General features: G+C 42.4%; 1 protein-coding gene across 5 annotated transcripts in view; it reads right to left on the reverse strand.

The window, feature by feature from the left end:
* The window catches only part of BICC1 (BicC family RNA binding protein 1), a 349716-nt gene that overhangs the window by 122626 nt on the left and 212857 nt on the right, over positions 1-14233 (reverse strand). The gene's annotated exons all lie outside the window — the stretch shown is intronic.

Below are 14233 nucleotides of genomic sequence, written 5' to 3' on the forward strand. Positions count from 1 at the left end.
CCCACTCCAGTACTCTTGCCTGGGAAATCCCATGAACAGAGGAGCCTGGTGGGCTACAGTCCGAGGAGGCACAGGGAGTTGGGACTTGACTGAACAACTAAACGACGACAACAAGGGGCTGCTGGGCAAGAGTGTGGCCTGGGCTGAAAGGCTGAAGTGAATCCTGAGGCCCTGCAGCTGGAGGCAGTCAGCTGACTACCCAGCTGCCACGGCACCGCCAGTTCTTCCTAAAGAGAAGTGTTAGTCACTCATTTGTGTCCGACTCTTGGCAACCCCATGAACTGTAGCCCACCAGGCTCCTCTCTCCATGCGATTTCCCAGGTAAGAATACTGGGGTGGGTTGCCATTTCCTTCTCTGGGGGATCTTCCTGACCCAGGAACTGAACCCACATCTCCTGAATTGGCAGGAGGATTCTTTACCACTGAGCCACCTGGGAAGCCCTCAGCAGTGAAAGACTAGTGAAAGACTAAAGCCCAGGGGCATACTGGGCTCTTGTCCATTCGGCTCAAAATGAGATTTCTCTAACAGGCAACCTTTGCTCCAGGGCCACTGCTGGACCAAGGGAGCTGTCGTCATGTCTGCATCCCAGTCCAAGGCTCCCCTGACCCGTCTCTTTCCCCCACGTTTCCTTTCACAGGTGTCAGAGCTAAACTGGGCCTCCATCCTGCTTCTTTGCCAGGCATTCCGACAACTGACACAGCAATGCTTAGCAGGTAGAGTCAATGGTACTTTGTGCCCGATGGAATGTAGTGGGTGAGCAAGAAAGAGGGCTCAAGGATAACTCCTGGGATTCTGGCTTGAGCATCTGAAACAGGAACTCTGAAAAGGGGCCAAATTTAGGGAGACCGCAAGCTCGCTCAGAGTCAAGCCAAGAACAAGGCACCTACAAGATATCGCTTTTCATCCAGACACCTAAGGAAACAAACGAGTTTGGGACACTTGTTTAAGATTGTTTCCGTTCCCCTGCTCTGCATACCATGTAGTACACCCAGCCTTCCTCAAATACTGATTTAACACTTAGACAAAGAAAACAATTTCTTGAAGTGCCAAAAGGTCAAGTAATGCCTAGAGCCGCTGCAGACAACCTGGCAACAAATTCCCTTGAAAAAGGAATTTTTCCTATGAAAGATGGATCATTTGCCTCTTCACTGAGAATTTTAAAATTCATTTTTCACACTTGTTTAAAATTCACAATTCCAATCACAGATTGGAATTCTGTGATTTCTTTCCAGGTGTACAATACTCACTAATACTCTTGAATGTTTCACTTCATTATGAAATTCAGTAAAGTGACTAATGTGGTATGTGGGCTTTAGACTCTAAAAGATATAGCTAGATAGTTTACCAAAAGTGCCACAGCTGTTCTTCTCTCCATCATAAATGGGGGTAGGGGGTTAATCCCTGCCTAGCAGGGAGGCTGTGATCTAGAACAAGGTCTGAGACATAGGAGGCACTTGTAAAAAGTATATTTTGTTATTCTATGTCCTATCTTAGTGAACACATCTGTCAAGCAAAAAGTATATTTTGTTATTCTATGTCCTATCTTAGTGAACACATCTGTTAACACCTTCATTACACAGACACACACATGGAAGGTTTTGGGAAAACATCCGAGAAGGAAGGCTCTGTGCCCTGTGAAACGTGGATGGCTCCACAGGTTTGAACAGTGCATGGCATGTCCCTACTGAAGGTGCCTCCCCTTACGCGGCAACTAATATAGAGAGAGTGAGTGTTTCCAGTAACACTAGGAGCAGCAAGGAGAAAATACCCCTGCCAATGGCATCCAAACAGGAGACCACATGTTCCAAGTAGACCCCGCTGCAAGCAGAAATTTCAAGACAGTCATCCAGAGGACACAGTCTATCACACCACAGACAATGCATGTTTAGAAAAAAATGGTTTTCTTTTTCAGAGCATAAAAGAAATTTAAAAAGCAATTTGCTTCAGCTTAAGAATGAACGTACTACATCCTCATACAGTTTTTTCACCATCTGCCTCCATCAGAAAGGCCACTGTGATTTATTTCCTGGAGAACTAGAACCTGTAGTAAGGGAATGAAAATTCATTCCATAAGATCTGCTTGACTGACAGTTACAGAAACCAAATCTACTTGCAAATGTGGAAATACACACGGCTGACTGCTTCCATGCTTCTGCTCTGCATACCATGTAGTACACCCAGCCTTCCTCAAATACTGATTTAACACTTAGACAAAGAAAACAATTTCTTGAAGTGCCAAAAGGTCAAGTAATGCCTAGAGCCACTGCAGACAACTTGGCAACAAGTTCCCTTGAAAAAGGAGTTTTTCCTATGAAAGGTGGATCATTCATTCGCCTCTTCACTGAGAATTTTAAAATTCACTTTTCTCAGCTAATATAAAGTTACCACCAATTTCCTGAAAATCCAAACACAATTTTGAAACCCCAAAATTATGATGACAAAGAAATATTTCCAGTGTGCTTCAGCATCCAGCTAAAAGAAGAAAAATGTTCAGGAATTCCCAAATCATATTGTTCCTCTTCATCCAGCTCCTACATCCAGTGGGCAGAAGCAAAGTATTTATTGAGTCCATATGGATGCTTGGAAATGTTAGCAATTGTATTTAAAACAAAAATAAATTCAACTGTGTCAGCATTTCAGGAATTTATAGCCAAAAACCACAGTCAATACATGCCAAAAATCTCATGTTAACCAGAAAGCATTTTCGAACTTCTCCAGAAAGAATATTTTTTATCATAAAGATCACATGCTCTGAGCAGAGTTTAATTAAACATGTGCACCTGGATGGATATAGTGACTGGAAGTCCTTGTCAAGCTTACAAGTCATTGAGTGGGCATGTTTGCTCTCCAACAGGTGCAGATGACGAGAGGCAGGGTAGCAGGTAAATAATTAAATATAGCCTAGGCTACATGTTAGAATTGTCCTCATTTTTGTCCAGAGCCGTGTGGAGTCACAGACCACACTTTTCCCACGGATGGAAGTGCAGTTTTTACAATCTAAGGTAGACACCACTAAATCCTCTAAGAGGCAGCCACTACTTGTGCTCCCATTTTGCAGATGAGGAATCTAGAGGTTTACCAGGGCTTCCCAGGTGGCTCAGTGGTAAAGAATTTGCCCGCCAATGCAGGACACGTAAGAGACACAGGTTTGAAGCCCGGGGTCAGGAAGATGCCCTGGAGGAGGAAATGGCAATCCACTTCAGTATCCTTGCCTGGAGAATCCCCATGGACAGAGGAGCCTAGAGGGCCACAGTCCATGGGGTTGCAAAACAGTGGGACATGGCTGAGTGAACATGCGCGCACACACACCATCTAGAGGTTTAAGGGGCCCACTGCCCGTGTTTCCTAACTAGTAAGCTGCTGAGCTAGTCTTCCAACATAGGGAGTTCTCAGTCAAGACACCACACTCCTAACCACTGCCCTGCACTACAGTAGAGATCTTTAAAGCATAGAAGAAAGTCCTTCCAAGATAACCAAGGCCAATCCCACACACATTCACCCAGCTAGGCTATCTGATCATGCAGTGGCTATAGTCAACAAGCCATGTGACTTCCTCAGCTTCAGCTGAATCTGGAAAGGCAGGGAAGCAGGTCTGATTATGTTGGCGACTTGAGAATGTCTAGGGTACCGAGGCTATTTGGGGTGAGACATGGTTCCTACCAACACCACCACCATAAACATCAATCGCCACCAAACTTTCTTTGGACTTTTTTAATCCAGCATGATCTCTGAGCATGTATCTAAGTATACCAGAGTAAGGAAGTAGGGAAGAGAAGAGGAACCATTGACTGTTGATTAGAATTGCACTGGCAGCAAAAGGAGGGGGTAAGTTCATATATTCATACATCAACCCATTGATCAAGACATCAACCATTCATTCACTCTTATTTATTCACTCACAGATACACACACACAGTTTTGAACACCTACTGTGCACAAGGTACTACTCAAGGACTGGTAACTGTTTCACAAAGTGCCATATTCAGTGATTCATAAAAATCAGAAGAATTACAGGTGTTCACAGAGTTATGCTTATTTTAGTCACATCATGATTGTCTACTTAATCTCGCTATACATGAACAGTTCATTACTTTATTAAAAGGCTGTTAACAGATATTACTCAGGTGTACTGCTAAGTGAATAATTAAATTCAGTTTCTAAGAGATTACACCTTCAACAGGGCTTCCCTGGTGGCTCAGCATTAAAGAACCCACCTGCCAGTGCAGGACACACTGGTTCAACCCCTGGGTCAGGAAGATCCCCTGGGTGAAGGAAATGGCAACCCACTCCAGTGTTCCTGCCTGGGAAATGCCATGGACAGAGGAGCCTGGCTGACTAGAGTCCATGGGGTCGCAAGAGTCAGACACAACCTAACGACTAAACCACTCACCACCATTTTTTCAATACAAAAGAGATCTACTATTTAACAAACTTTGCTATGAATCCTTTTGCAATTGTAAAGTATGAAAACCATTTTTTTAACTATCTGGCTAGAGACATTGGACACTTAAGGTTTCTCAAGGAGAAATAAATACATAAAATACGACCAGAATCAGCATTCTAACCAGGTACATATTATCTTATTACTGTCCCATGCAAAATTTCATTTTCTCTCAATAAAATTCATTTGGACTTTGTAATGAGAAGAGCAACAATAAATTCTATCATCTTTTAAAGGCAAACATTAACATTAGTGAGATAAAGTTATAAAGTTCTGCAAGGTTAACATTTCTGCTTACTTTTTAATTGATTGCTTACATTTCTCAGTCAACTCCTTCACAAATTCTCAGTCTCGCACCCACACACATACACTTTTCCTCCTGGACTCTGAACCCTGCCAAGTTCCAGGAGGAAAGAGTTTCCTTTTATATAACAGCAGTCTACAGATCTGATTTTCCCTGGGGTAAACTTGTTCTTTTGTACACTGATTAAAAGATATTTACCATCAAGTTATTCAACCTTAAGAAACAACTGCAGAACATTCCGTGGTAATAGGTGCATATTTTTAAGATGATGACAAAAAAAGTAGGAGATTATTAGCTGTCCCAGAAGAAAAGGCTATCAGTTAATTTCTTTTCTGTAAGAAAGAGACACAGGACAGATGGTGGCTGTACAGTCATCTCCAATCTATGCTTATGACATGTAATAAAAACATTATCTTTTAAAATCAGATATATTTAACTATTAAAATGCTCAAAAATATACACGTGCTCAGTTCAGTTCAGTTGCTTAGTCGTGTCCAACTCTTTGTGACCCCATGGACTGCAGCACGCCAGGCCTCCCTGTCCATCACCAACTAACTCGTGAAGCTTGCTCAAACTCATGTCCATTGAGTCGGTGATGCCCTCCAACCATCTCATACTCTTGTCATCCCCTTCTCCTCCTGCCTTCAACCTTTCCCAGCATCAGGGTCTTTTCCCATGAGTCAGTTCTTCGCATCAGATGACCAAAGTACTGGAGTTTCAGCTTCAACATCAGTCCTTCCAATGAATATTCAGGACTGATCTCCTTTAGGATGGACTGGTTGGATCTCCTTGCAGTCTAAGGGACTCTCAAGAGTCTTCTCCAACACCACAGTTCAAAAGCATCAATTCTTCAGCACTCAGCTTTCTTTATAGTCCAACTCCCACATCCATACATGACTACTAGAAAAACCATAGCTTTGACTAGATGGACATTTGTTGGCAAAGCAATGTCTCTGCTTTTTAATATGATGTCTAGGTTGGTCATAGCTTTTCTTCCAAGGAGCAAGCGTCGTTTAATTTCATGGCTGCAGTCACCATCTGCAGCCATGCAGAGAGCCACACATGTGCTATCCAAGTGCAAAAGGTCAGGTTCAGGGTTCTATACTAGAAGCTCCAAGCACTGTCAAGAAGATGATCTACCAGCTAAATGAACTGTAGGTGCAAATTTCCAGTCAGGGCACCTACAAATTGCCTAACCATATGGAGTTCTCTGAGACTCTGTTTCTGCATGTAGGATGACAGATTTAGGTCATAGAACTCATTAGAGTAAGGTAATTCAGAAAACACATATACTGTAATCCAATGATTAACTTAATAAGTGTTCAATAAATGATAGTTGTTGTTATTACTGAAACAAGTTGAAAGATAAGACTCATTGTGTATAGTAACAGTCTTATTTGCATGAAAACTGGCATGCTTAATATCTGATCTAATTTTTACTTTTAATTCTTCCTACTCAAGGGTACAAAGACTTAATTTTAATGGGCAGGGAACAGTTAATCAAATCACTGAATTTTCAGACTAATTAAAATTGCAGGGCTTCCCTGGTGGCTCAGTGGCAAAGAATCTACCTGCCAACGCAGGAGATGTGGGTTCTATCCCTGGTCCAGGAAGATCGCACATGCCATGGAGGAACTAAGCCTGTGTACCACAACTATTGAGCCTGGAGCCCAGGAACTGCAGCTACTGAGCCTGTGCTCCATAGAGCCTGTGCTCTGCAACACGGAAAGTCACTGCAAGGAGAAGCCCGCACACTGCAACTAGAGAGGACTCCCCACTTGCTGCAATGAGAGAAAAGCTCGTGTAGCAATAAAGACCCAACCCAGCCAAAAATAAGTAAATAGATAAAATTATTTTTAAGATTATATTACACAAGGAGCAGATTCTCATTCTTTGATGGCTATGAGAGAAAAAGAGGCATAAATTTTAAAATAAATTTTATAAGTGAAAACAACACTAACAATCTATATTAAAGTTAATTTTGACATCTCCAATTATAAAGGGTATTTTTAATACACTGAGTGTGCAACCATTTCCCACAAAGTGGTTAAGAAACATCAATCAAAATAATAAGGCAAGCCTTCAAGAACTTACTTCAGCATTTAAAAAAATCTTTCTTTTTAACTAACTCTCCCCTAAAAATATGTCTTCAGGAAACCAAGAGCTTATAGGGTATCTCCTTCAGTTCAGTTCAGTTCGGTCACTCAGTTGTGTCCAACTCTTTGCGACCCCATGACCACAGCACGCCAGGCCTCCCTGTCCATCACCAACTCACAGAGTCTACCCAAACTCATGTCCACTGAGTCCGTGATGTCATCCAACCATCTCATCCTCTGTCGTCCCCTTCTCCTCCTGCTCTCAATCTTTCCCAGCATCAGGATCTTTTCAAATGAGTCAGCTCTTCACATCAGGTGGCCAAAGTACTGGAGTTTCAGCTTCAACATCAGTCGCTCCAATGAACACCCAGGACTGATCTCCTTTAGGATGGACTACTTGGATCTCCTTGCAGTCCAAAGGGCTCTCAAGAGTCTTCTCCAACACCCCAGTTCAAAAGCATCATTTCTTTGGCACCCAGCCTTCTTTATAGTCCAACTCTCATATCCATACATGACCACTAGAAAAACCATAGCCTTGACTAGACAGACCTTTGTTGGCAAAGTAATGTCTCTGCTTTTGAATATGCTGTCTAGGTTGGTTATAACTTTCCTTCCAAGGAGCAAGCGTCTTTTAATTTCATGGCTGCAATCACCATCTGCAGTGGTTTTGGAGCCCAGAAAAATAAAGTCAGCCACTGTGTCCATTGTTTCCCCATCTATTTGCCATGAAGTGGTGGGACCGGATGCCATGATCTTCATTTTCTGAATGTTGAGCTTTAAGCCAACTTTTTCACTCTCCTCTTTCACTTTCATCAAGAGGCTCTTTAGTTCTTCTTCACTTTCTGATGTCATCTGCATATCTGAGATTATTGATATTTCTCCTGGCAATCTTCATTCCAGCTTGTGCTTCTTCCAGCCCAGCATTTCTCATGATGTACTCTGCATATAAGTTAAATAAGCAGGGTGACAATATATAGCCTTGACGTACTCCTTTCCCGATTTGGAACCAGTCTGTTGTTCCATGTCCAATTCTAACTGTTGCTTCCTGACCTGCATATAGGTTTCTCAAGAGGCAGGTCAAGTGGTCTGGTATTCCCATCTCTTTCAGAATTGTCCACAGTTTATTGTGATCCACACAGTCAAAGGCTTTGGCATAGTCAACAAAGAAGAAATAGATGTTTTTCTGGAACTCTCTTGCTTTTTCCATGATCCAGCGGATGTTGGCAATTTGATCTCTGGTTCCTCTGCCTTTTCTAAAACCAGCTTGAACATCTGGAAGTTCACGGTTCACCTATTGCTGAAGCCTGGCTTGGAGAATTTTGAGCATTACTTTACTAGCGTGTGAGATGAGTGCAATTGTGCGGTAGTTTGAGCATTCTTTGGCATTGCTTTTCTTTGGGACTGGAATGAAAACTGACCTTTTCCAGTCCTGTGGCCACTGCTGAGTTTTCCAAATTTGCTGGCATATTGAGTGCAGCACTTTCACAATGTCATCTTTTTGGATTTGAAATAGGTGATGGATTTGGAATTCCATCACCTCCACTAGCTTTGTCCTTAGATGTTGCCAAATTTATGGTATTAAGACTAGTAATCCAAGCTGTCTCCCAAGCCTGAGGTGGCCAGGAAGGCGCTAGGAATTAGATGAGGGCCCAAGGGACTTCCCTCGTGGTCCAATGGCTAGGACTCCACTCTCTAAATGCAGAAGTCCGGGTTCAACTCCTGGTGGGGAAACTAGATCCCACATGCCACAACTAAAGATCCTGCATGCTATAACTAAGACCCAGTGCAGCCAAATAAATGTATTTAAAAGAAGATGAGGGCCCACCGGTTCACAGTCTGAAAGACTTAAGAACCATGTGGATTTGTGAAAGTAAAACAAGCAAACACACAAACAAAACCACATGCAGCTGAACTGTCTGATATGATGTGTTCACACTGTGATCAAATCCACTTCAACCTTGCTCCTCTCCCCTCTTCCAGACTGGCAGGTGAGGAAGAAAGTAGCTTCCCAAGCCAGAACTGAGAGTAAATGATCCATACTTTGAAGAAGCCCAAATAGGGACCAAGGTCAAGATGAAGGCAGAGATGATCTGATGTTTTTAAATGTTTCCTGAATCACATGTGGGCAGAGCCTGGAGTTGAGGGTTGCAATAGTGTGGGGGTCTGGGAAGAAACAGAAAGTCTCCAAGGAATAGATAACATTAAGCAAAATCTGTAGCTGCCTCACAGGTCTCGTCTGCCACAAACGCACATGTCTTGAATGGCTAATATTTACAAGATGAAAATCCAGAAGGAAAGGCTGTGCTCTTTGTCATCAATGCATAATAAAGGGCCCATGACAGGAAATTCAGCCATAATTTAAATAAGGTAGAAATGACTAGATGAAACTCTCCCTAAAACACACCCCCATCAAATTGCTCTGGAGAACTCCAGATTCTCTCTCACTGCAAATGCGGAGGGATATGAGCAAAATTTTTTTGTATTTCAAAGGGAGTAGTGGACTTCAGCTTATACCTGCACCAGGCAGGGATCCAAGTTCAAATAAGATTCTGGTTAGTAAAGGGAGAGAGACAGCCAGCCAGACAACAAGATCCTTAGAGATTCTTTAATGCCTTCATCTCCTGAACTTACGTCTCAGTAAGGGAGGCCGGATCCCATGATGAGTAACTGGAGGTACAAGAATCAAACCTAAAGGTGTACTGTCTGCCTCGTCAGGACACAGCAGCCAGGGTTTGGGGCAGACAAGCTCCAGAGACAGCCAGTCTTTAAGCAAAAGCCTTCACATCCTGCAAATCACCAGCAGACTCTACTACTACAGCAATTCAGGAGATGCTGGAAAGGTAAAGAGGGCTGAGTATAAATGGCTACTCAGTCCAAGGCCCCAAATAGAAGGAATGGCTTGGAGGGTGGAGAACACTCCCTGTGACTCCAAGGAATCCTGTGTATAGCTCTGGGTTGGCACAGGTTTTTGATGTTCTGTTAACTGAAAGGTGACCCACCTTATGGACCACCAGCGTGGACCACCATGGTGGTCCACAAGGAGCAGCCAAAGAGATAGTCAGATCAATTCTAACCAGTACTTATTATTTGTGTATTTGCAAAATTACACCCACACACAAATGTTCTTCAACCAATCATCCTGTTGAATTTCTATAAAAAATATAATTTTTCCCCCTTGTAAGGAGCCATGAGATTACATAATGATTTCAAATTGTATAACTAGGAAGTTATGAAGTTCCTGGATTATGTAACATCTAAGAACCATGGATGCATTTATTTTCTTTCCACCTATGATGCAGTTCTCACTGGAAAACATGCATAAGTTATGAGGTGTTCGCACATGTAACATTTTAAAACTGGCAAGCAAAAAGCATTGATCAGCTGTTATGTAATTTACTCTCCCATACATGAAAGTCAGTGACTAAAGGAATATGAACTTGGCTATTCAGCTTTAAAAATTACACAGAATTCAGTAAACTAGAGTCATATTGACACTAACTGGCTCCATCATACTTGGTTTTAACTCCTTAACAAGTTTCTTTTTGCTTGTTTAAAGAATCAAATTTAAGTTTGCGAAACAATCTTAAAGTTGCTAAGAATTCGTAAACTGTGAAACATTACTTTAGTAACCCACAAAACCAGCCATAAACTGGACCTCATCACAACCAGACTCCACCACTCCTAAGACGTCTTCTAACTGGTCATTTCTTCCTGTGGCTACAGCCTCCTACCAGTGCAATTCTTGAAAGCCCTCAACTCTGAAAGTTCTCTAGAATATTATGTCTTACTGTTGGCTTTAATTCTTCCCATGCCATCCCACCCCAAGGGTAACCATTTCATCCTCTCATCACACACTCTAAAATCCACCCCTAATCTGTATTCTCCACTTCGGGGAGACCAAAGAACTGGAAAAAGGCATATAACTATCCCAAGAAATCTGACTACAAATTTATATACACAGCCTCAGCTGTATAATAATTTGGTTTGGCAAGTTTTTAATTCATTTCTATTGCATTTTCCATAAGCAGCTGTTCTGAACTCTCCCCAGTTTCTTCAAGTCTTCAAGTCTCCAAAACACCCCTCTATGCCCCCAAGAGATGACTTCATCTCCAGACTGAGAAAAGTAAAGGAAATTTATACTCAATTTTCTCCCATTTCTCTTAAACCCATCATAATCTTTACTCTTCTCTCCTTCTTATCAAACTCAGGAAAATATGTTCAAATCCATTTAACAGACTTTTATTGAGGACATACTACAAGCCAAGCATTCTACGAGGTATGGATCTGGCTGAATCAATGACCACAGCCATTAAACCCATGACCATACCTAGCAGAGCCTATTGAGGACTATAGATATGAACCAAAAATTGAAACTGGTTGTTTCACGAAAATGAGCATATCCAGCAGAAGGACTCACAAAGTGAGGGAACAGCTCAAGGCTGACTAACCCCAGCCTAACACCCGTTATCTTCAATCTAGCTCTGCTCTCCTATTTCCTCTAGTGTCATTCTCTTCTCTACACTTTCTTAGCCTCAAAGTTCTCTCAACTTTTATTCTTAAAAGAATGAAACAGTAAAAGAAAATGATATCATTTTACCTCAAATCAAGGACACATGCAACCACTCCATCCTGATCATTTTCTTTTACCGACAATCTTCAATATTAGCTGCTGTGTTTTTCTTTCCTGACTGTTGTATTCCAGATTCTGTTGTTCTCCCAAAGATCACTAATAGGATCAGTACTTATTTTCACTTTCCTATACATGATGATTTATTCAATAGAGGTGAGGATATTCTGATTTTTAAAAAAATACATGTTCCAAAAACTATTTAAGTTTCATTATTTTATTCCTTAATTCATATGATGGATGAGATTATAAAATGATAATGCAGATGAACACTCCAAAGTTTATTAAATGGTAAATAAACAATCCATGTTTTAAATTCATTTCAAGAGAATTAAGAATCTCTAATACATGGATCATCTATGGTGTTGTATGTGTAGATGATATATTAGTCATTCAGTGGTGTCCAACTCCTTGTGACCCCATGGACTGTAGCCTGCCAGGCTCCTCTGTCCATGGGATTCTCCAGGCAAGAATACTGGAGTGGGTTGTCATGCCCTCCTCCAGGGGATCTTTCTGACCCAGGGATTGAACCTGGGTCTCCCACACTGCAGGCAGATTCTTTACTGTCAGACACCTGGGAAGCCACAATAGATTTTAGAGGAAAAACACCAATAAACACTATTCTTTCCCTTCTAGAATAAGGTCCAACATAGAACACAGGGCTGGAGACTTGAGAGTACAGTGGTTAAGACAGTGCTTCCAATGCAAGAGGCACAGGTTTGATCCCTGGTCAGGAAACTAAGGTCCTGCGTGGCAAAAAAAAGAAAAAAGAATATGTGCCTAAATAAAGCCAGCCAGGGTTTCATTTTGCAAGAGAGTGTAATGGACAGGACCACCCCTGTGTGGGCATCTTTTCATTCAAACATCAAGTTCCAAATGCTGAAGAATGCAGATACAATTGTTCATGGAAACCGGATGCATTCACTGCTTCCTTATTAGCAATTTTCTTGCCATTTGTCTATCAAGTGCTGACTTTTACAATAGTTGGATGCTAATAGGATCATCAGGGAAAAAAATGAAAATAATGACCTTCTTGTGATTACCATCAAGTAAATATTTCAGAATCCCCATGGAACACACTTAACAACTATATTGTTAGTAACGGAAATATTTTTCCTAACTTGGCTCCAACCACTCAGCATGACTTTCAGGAGAGCACAGCTCATGGACAGAAATGATCCTATGGCTGGGTCCTCTCCCTATGACTGATCGTCAGTCAACTGCATCACAGCTGCCAATGGCCCGGGATTCCTAAGCCACCTGGCTGACACCCATGTGAGGACGCCCACGGCGCCTGCCCTGCTCATCCACTGACATTCTTCTTCCTGATCTGCTGAAATCATGGGTTTTCAGGACCTTTCTCTCTTCTTGCTTCTCCCTGTAGTGTATATTTTTCTCTATGTTGACAACAACCTAATGTGCCTGGAAACTGCCTCAAGTGCCTATGTGCCACTTGGGATCATTTTAATACTTCTGCAGATGGTTTGGAGCATTTTTTTCTCAAAATGAGCCATGAACTCTAAATCATTCTGCCATATTTGCACTGATATATAAAATACACTTGAGATGAATGCAGTCATTTTTTTTTCAGTAAAATAACAAGAGTCATTAATTAACCACTGGAAGAGAATGCCAACTCCATTTTTCCATGGCATAATGACCATTCGATCACCCAGGATAGCCATCTTAGCCTGTATGCCCACAAAGAGACCCTGAGACAAGAACCTGGGTTAGTGTGTGTTACTTGGGTAATTTATTTGGGAGGTGATCCCAGGGATCACAAGTTAGGAAGGAAGGAAGATATGGGTAAGGAGAGAGGGAAGCCAATAAAAGGAGTGGTGTGGAGCAGCTGCTGCTAGGGCTCCAGCCCCCTGGGGTATCCAGAGAAGACATGAATAATATGCCTTAGAACATTCCACAGAGAGACGGGAAAACTGGACATTTGTCTTCTAACTCCAGTCCTTCACTGGTTGAAGCCTGTCCCTGGGAGAGGTCATCACCCAGCATCACTGCCAGCATTTCCATGCCGCTCTGCCCTAAAAGGGGAGGTTCTCATTGTGCTGACCCCAGAGAGAAGGGCAGTGACCCAACACCCAAGCTGGGAAGTGTCAGCCTGCAAGGGAGATGCCCACCGCAGGTAAACTCAGAGACAAGCCAGGAGCATAAGAACATCTGCTGTGGCAGCCAACTAACCAATTCCTTGCTTGTGTCAAGCCGCCATGTTACGATGATTTGCCTTTCAAGAGCTCTCTTTGGGTGGGAGGTAGAAGGGAGGTTCAAGAGGGAGGGGACATAAGTATACCCATGGCTGGTTCATGTTTATGTATGGCAGAAACCAAAAATAAGTAAACTTAAAAAAAGAAGTTTCCTTGATCCCACTGTTATCAAATATGATGTACTACACTGGTCTCCCAACCTTTAACCCCTTCCTACCACAGTTACCAGTTATCTCCTGCAACCATCCCCTACCCCAGGCTGTCCACTGTCTATAGAATGGACGAGGTTCTCATGAGGTCCAAACTCACTGGCCACCAGCTCTTCCCCCTCTCCCCCTATCACCAATCACTCTCCTCTCTTCTCTAACACACAATGATCCTTCTCAGATTTGAGCCTTCCGCACACAGGAAGTCTTAACCCTACCCATCCTTTGGAAATCCACACAATCAAGTACCTACTGCTCAGGAATATTTTCCTTGGCTGTGGCTTGCACTCTTCTCCTCCTCCTCTGAACTATTCTAGTCTTGACAGCAAACAATGCCACTTT

The sequence above is a fragment of the Bos grunniens genome, chromosome 28, assembly GCF_055505025.1.
Source record: "Bos grunniens cultivar Pamir isolate PY7600 chromosome 28, Bosgru_T2T1.0, whole genome shotgun sequence".
Lineage (NCBI taxonomy): Eukaryota > Metazoa > Chordata > Mammalia > Artiodactyla > Bovidae > Bos > Bos grunniens.